Here is a 14,366-nt window from a genome sequence, read left to right as displayed (position 1 = left end):
TAATTATTTTTAATGTTATTTTAAGAAAAAAACATAAAGGTTTTATAATGAGATACAAAAATATGTTTTGAAACATACTTTACGTATCTCATTAGAGACACCCTGTATGTTGATGATTGTTGATGTAGGTATGTTTTTATTTATCTGCCCACGTTAATATTATTTCAGGCTCAGGCACTTAGTAAGCAAAATATATTTATTCCCTATAAATATGTATGACTATTAAACCCCGAGTCATATTAGCCCCACGCTATTTTCTTTGACCTGATTTAATATTTTCATTTTTATTCAAAGCGGCCTATGAATAAAACAACGCACACTCGTCCATAGTCGGTTACTAAGATACGATGATTTTATTCATTTTCGTGTTTTAACTTCATTTAAATAAAGTTATTATGACAGACAGCGCCAAGACTCGTTGACACAAAACAAACTTAGTTAAAAACGATCTCCGTTTACATTATTTCTTATTCAATTTATTCGTGAGAAATTGATTGAAGCAAAACATAATTAAAATTAGTTATTTCATTACGAAACCATACTTTTAAACGCAGTTCTATTTATGTACATCTTATAAACCTGACGGCCATAATGGACGTATTAACTCATCGTAATTACATTATAAAGTCACCAGTTTGTTGGCATAAGAATATTTATTTATAATTAACTTAATATTACAAGTTCATATAATTCAATTAATGTTAAGATATACAGATGTTATTTTTTTTCCAAATAACTCAAGTCTCAAATATTATTGTACAAATTATATAAATTAAACGATATCCAAAAAAAAATATTATGAAATTGTATTTCACTTTCATCACTCACTATCTGTTAAAAAAAATTGAATTGGTAACACGGAGGCGCAACAAAAGATTTCGTCAAATAAATTGCAGAATTGTCAGACACAGTCACAAGAAGCCTATTGATACTATTATTAAGTCGACGAGGTACAAGAGTATACGCTTGGGGCTTCAATACTCAACCCCAATAAATAAGAAGCGGCACAGTTCCGAATACAATTTAACTTGAAATAAAATTTTGTTACCCCACGCAATGAATAGCCCCGTATATGAACCGAAAAGGGAGAGCCTATCTTGCATTATATCGCGCCTCGTAAGTCCTCGATTCGCTGACTTTTCTGTTTTATTTGCTTAATGACATGTGCGAACGCGATTACAACTAAGAATTGTGTAATGTACAAAAATAAAACGATAAAAATGTGTTCGACTTACTTGACTGCGATCGACCTGAAACCAACAATAAATATTATGTTAATTGTATTGTCTCAACAAAAAGCAAGAGTTAATAGCGAAGTGAAACCCTTGCCTTATAAAAATTGATCTTCAGAGAAACATATGTACATATATATATAATTATGTAATAGTAATTAATTCGTAGTTTTCAAGGGTACACTTTAATTAAAATACCAAAAACTATTAACTTACTGAAAACAAACATTAATCATAAACAGATTAGCAAACACACATTTACACAAAAACTCGTTTCGTGAGTGCCAATCAACGAACACGCAATGTTGGTCGACATTGTTACAAATATGTATTTAATTCCCACATGTGTGAAACAACTTATTGTTATAAATTGCTTTCCAATAACTCGTTTCCTCGCAAAACGAATTCTATCCCATCCAGTGCAGTAAAATCATATATATCAAAATAATATCAATTCTTCCCATTCCAAAAAAGCCACATAGGCTTAAACGAAGTCTTACTAGTCGAAAGTAGACTTGTAGCAGTCGTATGAAAAGTATTTTATAAAATATTGATCTCTTACTTCTTTACTAGATAAAGCAAATATCTTTTAGTTACACGTTTTTCAGCTCTAAGTTATATCTTAATGTGGGTGACAACTGCCGAAAATTAAAAAAAAAACTTTTTTTACCCAGTTCTTACAAAGAGCCTGAAAGGAATAACAATAACTTTTGTGTAAGTCTTTTGATAGTGAAACTTAAGGTTACGATGTTATCTTTATCAATTAAAATTCAAGAAAATTAAAAATCAAGTTGCAATAACGACGTTTACAAGATACATATGCACAAACAAAGGTTTTGCAACCAGATGGCAAATTCATTGCAATCAATAGTGCGTAAACTGTGGGAATCTTTACGGACGGTTAACAGGTGAACTCCTTAATATAAACAAGAGTCGTGGGATCGCAAACTTGTGGAAAAGCAACTCACTGATAACAACTTAGAATTAGCATGCAAACAATGTTTTCATATTCGAAACTCGAATCTGTAACTCAACAAACGTTAACTTCGTCGTGATTGTTGTTATTAGTAATAAATCAACATTGTAGCAGATGTTATTTTAATATATGGCTGTATTTTGAATCATCCGTTTCGACTGTGCATTTAAATAGCAAAAGGGCACGGCTTCTTTGTGAGATTGCAGGAGAATTTTTATTACCTTATTGCTGTTAAAATATTAAAGAAGAAAATACGTGTTGAGATTACTTTTTTGATTATGTTACAACTTCATTCGAAACATTTATATCGTGTTTACGCGGTATGTAAAATTGACACATTTATTTTAAGTCTATCATTCGTACTATTTCGTAACTATTGAGGGAGATTTATTACAAGCCTATTTTGAAAATCCTGTGTTATATGGAGAGCGTTACCCTACATAACCCGATTTCCGAAGCGTTGATCCGGCAATCTTTGACATTGCCAAAAGACCCTTCATTCATTCAAACATAGTTTAATCAAATTGAAAACAGATATACGCATACATATTTGAATTTCAAATAGTCTTGTACTATTTGGATTTAGTTAAATTGATTTCGTTGTATATAACACACATAAATCTTTATGTGTCATTTATTTGTGACTGAGTAGTCACTTTTTGCCTTGAAAAGGCATTTATAGCTTCACCGGGTTTGAGGTGGCCGGGCGCAGATGACGCTTAGCCTAAACCTCGTTTAAGAGTAACTAGGCTCGAGGGCTCCCTCAGGAGCCTCGACTCGGGCTGTCACTTCGTTATTATTACAGGATTGGGAGGCCACCGATCTCTTAGATCGCTTCGGTGGACGCTCCATGGAGTGACTGGGCTCAAGGGCCTCCGAGAGGGGAAATATGTGTCATCCTAACCTTACAGAAATATATACATGGCATTTAAGAATTTATAGTTTCAAATTTTGAAGCTTCGATATTTATGTAGCGTGATATTCAGACTTATCCGTATTTATTAAATCAACCCAACGGCTAATTTAGTACAAAATTGTAATTATAAACTTTATGAAAACAAAATTTCAAAATAAAATGAACATAAGAGTATTTTTTTCTTTATATGTGTAAACATTCATTTTAACATGAATACATTCTATATATGACAATGCTATAGAAATTGAAACACGAAAGGAGTCTTAGATAAATATCCATTGTTAAAGCTTCTTTATAAACAGCGAAATCCGTAGCAGAGCTATACAGGATAGCGTATAAAAGAAAGTGAGATGAGGATGCAATATTCAGATCCGCCGATCTCTCTAACGTTGAAAGCATAGTGTTACCTTTGTGAAGATGCAACAGCCTGCATGACGTGCCTCCTTTTTGTCTAAGCTCGAAAAGTTAGACATAATGTTTGTTACATCGATCATATGAATCGAGACAGAAAACTAATATATTAAATAAGTTATTTCAAAAATGCTGAATGAATGCAGCGATGAAGCTCGCATAGAAGTTATTAATAGTTCCGTGATATATTTCATAATAAACTAATTAAATAACTGAAGTGACTCACGCGTCGGCCGTTGTAAGCTTATAAGGTGAAAAATTTTAAAGCATATTTGACTATTATAAGGGCAAGACGAAAACACATCTATAAAATTTAAACCTTGCCCCGACAAATATGACAAAGAACATAAGTTGTGCACAAAAGCTTTTCAATACGGATATTTTTATATCTTAGGAAGCAGTTTAACGGAAAACACGCTTTTGTACTGCGCTTCTACTAATGAAGTGAGGGAAAATGATGGATGAGAGCGCCCTCTTAGCTTTATTATGACTAACCTTTTCTATGGAGCTGAGCGTTCGCCAGCTATAATATTCTCCATAGAATTCCTCATCAAATAAATTAAAAGCCACTTTTAATTTTAATACCTTTAAATTAAAATGATTAAAATTAAAAGTAATTTAAACCATGAATTGAATTTAATCTATTCTTAATTTCGTTGAATTTACTTGAATTTAATTTATTTAATATGATGACATCTATTTGTTATTATTTATTATTCTAGTTATAAGAATTTGAAATGTAAAGAACTTGGCACAAACTGTTCCATTCGTATTTGGAGCGCATCGAAAGAATGAGATGACTCATCATAAAATTGTCCCACTTACATAATATCGAGTTCAAATTGAAATTTTTCTGCGTATGTGTGCTCTTGTCTGATAATACATTTAATAACGTTAATAAATGAAATGAAATCTTTATTGCACAGTAAGTTCATTTAATAATTCATATTATTCCAATAAAAAATCATAAAATACATAAATCAATGCTATCTCGCTAAATAGTACTAAGTAGTAGTCGTCGAATATTAATAATACTTTTATAGGTGGACTAAAGATTATGAATCTCTAATTCCGGAGTCCATTTTAGTGTACATTTCTTGTTTCTTTACATGCATAATAATATAAAATTAATTCCATTTGTCAAGGTCAGGCTTATTCATTTAATTACAAGTAAGTAAGTTCATACTTGAGTATCCACTATGTTAAAAAACATGCTATATAGCTTATACCGTATTAATTAAGATTTGCTCGGATGTCACTATTAAGTCGGCTCTAGTAAGCCACAATGGCGTGATGAAGCATTGTTCGCGAGTCCGTTGTTTAACTACAGGGTTACTCAGTTGACTCGATTCCGCGATGTTAATTGGAACCACCGATACCCGCGCCCCATTCGCCTTTTGTTATCGCTGAATTACGACTGCGTTGCCAATTAAGAATGTAACAACAAACTTTGGAATATTAACACTTCTCAATACGATGTTACCATTATAATACCTTTATTAGAAATACGAAGCCTCGTTTGCCCATAAGTGCCCATTAAAATGTGACGTGAATTGAAAATCGAAATCTGATACTTTATTGAACGTATTTAGTTTGATAATGGATACCAACGAAATTGAGAATAATGTTGTAACGTTAAACATTGCGAGAGTGCGCTGGATGTGGGAGACATAGGACTGGATATTGTGGTGATCATTTGGGGAAGGTCTGCACATAGCAGTGGAAGACATATGGCTGTTTTAATAGTAGTAGAAAGTCGGTGTAGTTATAACAAGTTAAAAGTACTAAAGGCCATATGTACGATATTTTGTATTTCATATTACTACTAGAAACATAATCACTTTCCCCTGTCTCTCATGGGTAATGTATTATCGAATAGCGACAAGTTACAACGTCGACATGACAGACAGATAAGAACAGGGGGCCTAGCACGAACATTTTGACATAATTGACAATTCTCACATCGTATCGTTGGAAATACGTGTAAGAACTTATCTTTATTTCTCGAATGTATTTCTTTTGTTATCGAAGAAATTTCTGAACAAAAAAAATAACAATCTTATGAGCTCGCATTATAACTTGACCACGTCTAAAGAATTTAGGTAAATATTACTGTGACCCCCGCCATAATCGCCTTACCATTTTCCTTTTGAGATTGTGGATTTTCCTTTTGTTCCTTTTCAAGACAGAATTTGCTAGGGTTATAAGTATACCGTACTTCCATAAATTTTGAGGTTATTGTTAAAAAAACCATAATAACATTTGCAGATCATAAAAATTTTTTTCTTTCCATATTTGTAAGGGACCAAGAGTTTACAAGAATATTTTGTTGTACTTACTCCTAATGCACAAAACAGACTAATTGGCGATTAAGTTAGTGGTAATCATATAATTGAAAAGTTTTTATTCAATATGTTGATTACAAATTACTTTGTACATGTAATAAATACCGTCCCAGTCCCTGTGAAACTGTTGTTTAATTTATGTTCAAATGCTTGTCTGGTTTCAGGTGCTAATAGTGAAATCACGTTTCACGCCTCCCAAGTCACGTACCGTGTAAAAATACCCTTGCGTAGGTGCAGATAAAGAGTGTATAAGTGTCCGTTTTCACTTTAAAATATGTATTGTAAAATTCTAAATTAATTGAGTCTTTTTTTCTCTCTTTCTTTGTCTCCCTTATTCTCTCGGAAATAACTGAGATAGCAATTGGTATCTAGGTAAATGTTAAAACAAGTAGAACCCAACGGTTAAATTTTAAACATGTACAGTTATTGACTGCAATTGTTTTATTTTCATTCCACATGTTTGACCTTTATTAAAACAAGCTCAATTAAGCTCCAACTGAAATATTTTGTTAGGACACGAGCTTTTTGCTTCGTAAATATTTTCTAGCATTTTCATCGGTATTTTCCAACGTAAACGGATATACCGTGTGAAAATAATGAGATAAAATATTGGATTTTAATCGTTTAATTTATGCGCGAATCGTAAACATTTCAAAAATATAGCTTTGAAATATTCATTTTGTGTTGACTTTGTAGGCCATGATCGTAAGAATATATTAAACTAACAGTGGCCCGCGACATTGTCCGCGCAGTATTAAAAAATATCTAGTAATAGATATAGATTATCTATATAGATTATATGTATATAGTCGGGGATATTGTAGCTTCCCAACAGTGAAAGAAATTTTCAAATCGGTTCAGTAGTTTCGCCTATTCAATACAAACAAACAATTAAATATTTTCTCAGAGCTTGAACACTACTATTATTTAAAATTACAAATAAACATGACCTTGAAAAAAATTAAAAGGGAAAAGAAACTGTAATACAAAGTAATAAAGACTTTTAAAAAGAAACAAAAGGGAAATTGGACATCTGCGAGGAAGACCTTAAACTTGTTTTGATAGAATTGGCACACGTTTCACACTCGAGAAAGTATGCATATATTCCTTTTCACTTCTTGTTAATCTGCAATTATTCCTTATGCTTACATTTATATTTACGACTCATCCGCACACATTAATTTTATGTCTTGAATTAAAATGTAATCGTGCAGTTCGATTCAGAATGCAATAAATATTGTGTAGAAATCACGATAAATAATTGACAATTAATTTTTTTTTTGCCTTATCACTTACCAAAATAAATATTTATAACATTTCTTTATTATTTAGTAAGTTGCAGTTGTAATCTTAGAAATAAAAGGATTAAACGGCGACTATCCATTTATTCCATTAGTTTCTAAATATTACCACACTCAAAGACTTTAATTGTTTACTAAGGGATACCATAAGGTTAGATTTAGTATGAAAAATGCAGGCTTAAGAATAGATTAAGTAGCCATTTAAGTCTGAATGTAGCTAACAGCCAACTGCGTAAAATTGCATTGAATTTTCTTCATGGCTTACCCTAATTTAAGTTACTATTAAGTTTGAAATGTTCCCTGCTATATTATAAAAATGGCTAAATTAAATTCGTCTATTATACAGACTTATATACAGTACAAAAGAGATTTAGAGCTTATCTGCCTGCTTATCAAATCGAGCCGAGTATCAATAAAAATGATGTTTTAAATTTTTAAAACAACATAAAATAATATCGTGTATCTTTACTGAATAATATTCTTTGTTATTTTATTTATATGATGGCGAAAAATTTGCATTATTCAAATATTATCGTAAACTTTTTATCACTTAATGTTCTTTGAAGTTGTACATTTTTTTTTGTAAAAAATTTACAAACTTAATTTGTAATATTTAAGAATTGTATGGCCTCTACAAAATACTTTATACCTCAGATATCTTCTAGTCTCGAGATCCCTCATTATGATAGGGTAATGTAAGATATATATTTATAAGAAATATGTAACTTCTATTTTAAAAATAAACTCTTCTAAGACGTGTAAGATCAAGTAAACCGTATCGTAGACGAGTCGGATTATACTGTAATACCTCCATTGAAAGGAGACCATTCAACTTATTCAGACCAATCTGTCATGTATATAGAATTTTAGATATAACTAGTAATATTTTGATTTATAGTAAATACGAATCAGACACTTTACATATACCAAAAATTCTATGAATTATCACAAAAAATAATTACAGAAATTTAGCTCAAAACTGAAAAAGTAAATGAATAGTTCTACTAATTGCATAACATTTTATTAATTAGTGTAATCGAATATATCACACTAAGATAATAAAAAAAATCAACGTATTTCTCACCCTAACCTGACTTGGTGAAATCCATAACGACATGCGGCTTATCAATAAACCCCATAGAGTATTATAGAGCCGACATTCTCTAACTCTCACTATCGACAAACTAAAACTCATATCTGGGATTACGCTCCAATCTCGAGATTGACAATGTCTGAAACCTCTTCATCAATTCAAACTTGGCCGCGGTAACTTTCAAGTATGTCGGAGCCGATCGGTCCCAATTATTAGTCGTACCCGTTCATATTTATGTCGAGACTTTATGGAAATCCACTCCTATTATTTAGCTGAGATACTATCCCGGATTTTGCGGCTCGAATTTTGATTAAAACTTTCGCGTGTTACTGTGTAGTGTGACCTAATGGAGATTAGGAATGTGGGTAATCCTCTTTATTTATGTATAACATTAAATTTAGAACATATTAAAATAAATTTTAGCATAAAAACATTATCTAACAAAGGCAAAATACATAAAAACAACATTATTTAACAATAAGCTAATATAGAACTTCTGAAGTACTGAACTGGAATTAATTGCGCGTTAAAAATAATCAATTAATTAATAGTTTAATTTTTAGGTTAATTAATTGACTATAATTTTTTTTTGTCGTACTTTATTAAAAATATTTTAATTATAAAATCTCAACTATTCCATAATCAAAATAACTTTGGCTGTATTTATAAAACTTTACACTGTATATATACAAATGTAATAAAGAAAAGTTACAATGAAATTGCGCAAGTAGTTTAACTAAGTTAATAAGTTTAAATCTTATCTAGCATATTTCTGTGAATCCCCAAATTTAAGTCTAACAGACAATAAGTCTAGAGTGCATTGTAGTGCTTTGGGGACTTTGTGCGCTCGATGTCTCATTTCTCTTGGGTTCGTGAACCTCATTAACATCCAACTCGGAATATTTCACTGTATATTTGGATTCTCTTTTTATTAGATTTGCCTACTCATTCAATATCTGCTGTTCAACATATTTTTTTGTTATTTGTTCCAAAACAATGCCAAATAATCCTTTAAGAATTGATTAGAGACAACAAATCAAATCTAAGATCTAAAGTGAATCTTAGATTTGCTTAATTGTAGTAATACTCTTAGATGAATATAAAAAACATTTTATTCTAATTATTGTAAATAAACTGAAGTTCTTCATTTAAAACAGTAATTGTTTTTAAAGTAAATAAAGCAAATATTTATAGCATTAACATTAGGTTGTTTAACTAAATAGCTTAATTCTTTCGTAAACAAGGACAGACACAAACACATTTTGGAGGAGATTAAGTGAGCGTGCGTTCTGTACGCGTGGACAAATGTAACAGTACTGTACGCATAAATTGTAAGTAATTGGATAAGTTTATGTTGGCCGGGGTAGTTAGTACACAATACCGTATTGCGTTATCACATCTATATGAAAGAGGTACCAGATAGATAAACGTACATGGAAACATGTCTTTAATTCTCTCTAAAAATAAAAACAATAAAAAATGATTACTGAAAATAACATGGCTTAATACGGAGAGAAATGCAAAATATTACACTTTTAATTAGATATACGTTTGAAACATCAAATATCCTTTTAACAAAAAGATGACGAAGAAAAGGTATTGTAATTTTTTTAAAAACTACTACGTATATACTTTCGAAACTTATTAGAACAAAACTGTATATTTTAAAACGCAAACAAAATCACGGACGAACAGTTACACGTGATAATTCAACGCTTATTTCTGGTTGCGGAGACAAAACGAAAACGAACGTTCCTTGCGATATAAAATTTTCCTTTCAAAGAAGCCAGCCTTCTTATTTCCTAGCGTTTTATCCACTAACAGGCTTACGGTTCGCCGACGAATGAATTGGTCATGGAGGGACATAGAGCCTCATACAGCCTCACATAAAATTTACTCTTATGTGTTTGCCCTTGCTTCAATGTCACGGTAACCAGTTTTATTTCACTTAATGTTATTTTCCATCATACAATTCCTTTAAATACAGTCACACTACGTCATTCTTCCTAAATGTTACGAATTCAATTTACATATTTTAGCATGATAACGTGTGGAAAATTAAAGTTTTGCAATTTTATTTTGAAGGAAAACTAGCTAGATATGTAGTTCAAAATTATTTTATAATTCACACTACCGAAGTACTTGAATTAAACATTTTTATATCTCCAATTTTTAAAAGAAAATAAGCGATATAACTATATGATTTAATAGCAATGATTCGACAGTGTAACCCCACATTTATACCCACAATTAACTTTAATTTATATCAGTTGAGGAACAATGTGTACAATTAAACAAGAAGCAGCATAATCAGTTTTGCGAAAATAAATCGTTGTCTTTCTGCGTAGAGACGCTTCCATTTATCCTGTGTCAGCTTGAAAAGAACCATGGAGGTAGTCGGCATATTTACGGCCTCACGCACCTTAGATAAGTTAATATCGCGAAATTATTCGCGGCAACTTCTACTTCCCACCTACTGTATAATATATACTCCTTTGTAATTGTTAGAAAAGGTCCCTCTCTATTATTCGATGACGTGCAAAGGGCTCGAGATTTATGGGATAAGTTGCGACAACACTATTACACTTGATAATGCTCTCTAAATTACTTTTGACCTCAAAAATTTAAATTACCTACCCAGTCTTTTTGTACAATTTTATTAAATGTAAACTAGCCCATTTTGTTAAACTATAGTTTAACACATATCTATACAACTTCAATTTTGTCATTATTTTCTTTATCATGAATTCCGACAAGAGAACTGTTATCTATTATTCAAACAGTTAGTTCTTCTGTTAGGTTCTGTTTTCTGTTAGGTGTCTGTACTTTTTCTTTTCTTGTGTTACTTACCTGAAAAGATAAAAAATGACATTATTATTTGAAAGCATTTTTTTTTTACTTTTAATTACTTTTTATGTAATTTATTTATGTATGTGTTAATTAAGTTAATTTTGTTGTTTTTTGATTTAAAATAATTTGTAATTATAGTAGCATATCATATTTTAAATGAAGGAACATCGAATGTGTTTGTTATTTGATAAATTAATTGATCAACGTAAACTAACTTAAAATCAAAGTCGGGTTGGAATAAAAGTTTTACTGAATACAGTTAATGAATAAAAAAGACAAAACATAATGACAACGTATTCTTAATTTAATAATTTAAAACCTTCTTTTTTAGCTTGGCTTACAAACTAAAAACGTATCAAAGCTCCTTGAAAAGTAATTGAGAATGAGGTAGAAAGGTTTTTATATTGTAAAAAATACAATCGTTTTATACAATTTCCACAGACAATTTCCTCTGACAGCTGTTAGTAATAAAATTAATACAAATTTAAAGCAAGGCCCTGATAAAACTCGTACCCTATATCAGTACCCTCTAAACTCCAGTCGTACTCATTCCGCAACTTTAGCCCATAAAAGTTAAAGGGCACATTACGGCAAGTAATAAGCGAACAACGAACCTTCTGAATTAGGCTCTATAACCAGATCTGTATGCTATCTATGTTTGTCGAAATAAGTTATAAGATTAATTAATTTTAATTAAAACATAAACATTCAATTTTTTAAACCAAATTTAACTAACATCATCACGTCTGTGAAACAAAATCAGGATGCTGGTTTTCTGTATCTATGGAGTATTATAAATGTGAATTGACAAAACATTCCAAGCAAATTCTAACTGTTGATGCCATCAACCCTTTAAATAAATCAATGCTCGTTAATCCTAAAACATTTTTTTGTTTTACGATACGCTTCTTTATAAATGTGCGTAATATTTCAAAAATATCCGACAGAGTATCTGATAGAAAATTTCGTACAAAAAATATGTATTAAATAAACGATGTAAATAATAATTCATTAGAAAAATACAATATCTTCTATTATACAAAATTCTCATGTCACGGGGTTCGAACTTGAACTTCTCCGAAACGGCTTGACCGATTCTCATGAAATTTTGTGAGCATATTCAGTAGGTCTGAGAATCGGCCAACATCTATTTTTCATAACCCCCCCCCCCCCCATTTAGTTTTTTTTTAATTGCGTGCGGACGGATTCGCGGGCGACAGCTAGTATAATATAAAGATATCAAAATCCACCGTCATATATAATTCACTCACTTATTAGACATATTAAAAAAAAAAATATTCCATCGCAATCTATTACAATCTGTAAGTACTATTTACATAACAATCAACAGGATGTTGTAGAAATGTATCCAATTATCAATGGTCTAACCCAGTACTATAATGTACATTATAATTACAATATACTCACTATTATATACATACATAAATATGTAGTTTTATTATCTTGTCAGCAGAAATCTATAATCCCTAATAACGTACATGTACGTCATAATTTCACATGAACAATATTAAACAATATAGCAATATGTAACTATAACTACAGTTTAACAATAATAACACCATGCAATAGAAGAACCGTCTTATAAAGATTACAGTCAATATTTGCTACACGCAAAATAATAAGACACCATCTATTTGAGAGTTAGTAATATCGATTAAAAGATTAAAATTAAAACAAAATAACGTCAATTTGTTCTCCGCCTCAGCTTGACTACACTGATCACAATCTACTACGGAAGTTGTCATGTCACACTCGTTCTTAGCAACTTTCTTTTGTTTGACGGCGTGTCGTTTATACGAGTACAGTGTATGTAAGCTGGAAAGTGCCTTGAAAGTGACATCTTGAATCGCTTATTAAGTCTAGCACGTTACTTGCATGGACATATGAGACATGCTAAAGTGGAGTCTGTGATGTTCTTGTACGATTTTTTACATCGACATTTTGTAAAAATCTATATCTTCTATCTAATATTATCTTGCAACTGTGAAAATTTCCCAACAAAATTGATCTCAGTTCTGTCTTAGTTTCTTTTATTGGAACGAAGTTCCTTATCGCGCGTTGTGAAAGGGGGCTAGACGGAAAACATTCTTACGAAAAGTTGTCACGACACTTTTTGCTATAGACGAATGAGCGCTACTTCACCATGGCAACGACGTGACAATATATAACGAAAATTCATAGAAATAAAATGTACTTCTTGTGAAGACTTAAGTTTTTTATTCATAGAATAAACATTGGTTCCTTCACTAATTAATTGAAAGGAACTTCGTTCCATCCGGGTGTCCCTTGACAACTCTCAAGTTTTTTTCTTTTCATGTTGCATTGTAACTTATGATTTCGAATTACATCAATTTATCTATCCGAAGCTATAAATTACTAGGTACGTTAGTTAATATTTGTGTTGTTTCCACTTTACCAGTTACTCCACAATATTATAGTAGGTATCAAAACTTCTATCAATAACAGTAACAAGGCAAAGTTTTGTTATTCGAGACAGGTACAGATCGACTTCACCGAAGTTACGATCAGTTATTACACTTACACGATATTGTTTCCAGTAATATTGTCATATTGACTTGTATCAATGTTTACTCGTCTTTGTCGACTCGTTTTACGTAAGTAATTGATACCGATCGTACATGTTTATAAGTTTACGAAATGGAATCAATTCTTTGTCGTCGCGGCCAGTGATATAAAAAGTTTTTTTTTTTTGTGAGTCACTGTTTGCCTACGTATTCTACTTATAAATAGAGATAGTAATAAAAACCTATAGAATACCCTTTTTAATATTGTACCATCCTTATTATTATGACTCTAGCTATTTATTTACTTTAACACTTGCAAATAATTTTGCTTATAAGATCTTATGAACGGAATGAAACAGACAGTAGAATTATCTAAACCTACTTATTTATACCGCAAATAATTTTTAAAGAAAACAAAAGAAAGATATAAAATAATCTATAAATAGCTACTCCACAAATAATTTATACAGATCTAGTATAAATATTTAGGTTATGTTGGTTGCTGGGGCCATATCGCGTGTAGAGCGTGCACTTTCGAGGCAGGTGTCAACACCTTGTTGCGGTTCACTTCAGCCGCAATACCTCGGTTACCAAGGCCTACATAATGCCCTTTATAAATGCAAAAAAATATATCGCAACCAGTACAATTCTTATCGAAGAACGAGTATAATATTACCACGAGTAAGAGTCAATTAT

General features: G+C 31.2%; 1 protein-coding gene across 2 annotated transcripts in view; it reads right to left on the bottom strand.

The window, feature by feature from the left end:
* Positions 1-14,366, bottom strand: part of LOC106710152 — a 125,364-nt gene that overhangs the window by 96,490 nt on the left and 14,508 nt on the right. For both annotated transcript variants that reach the window (XM_014502141.2, XM_014502143.2), the window contains exon 2: positions 1,236-1,250. The gene's annotated coding sequence lies outside the window, so the exon portion shown is untranslated. The remainder of the gene's footprint in view (positions 1-1,235; positions 1,251-14,366) is intronic.

This window comes from Papilio machaon, chromosome 10, assembly GCF_912999745.1.
Source record: "Papilio machaon chromosome 10, ilPapMach1.1, whole genome shotgun sequence".
Lineage (NCBI taxonomy): Eukaryota > Metazoa > Arthropoda > Insecta > Lepidoptera > Papilionidae > Papilio > Papilio machaon.
Note: the sequence above shows the minus strand (reverse complement) of the source record. Positions and strands in the feature narration are given on the sequence as shown.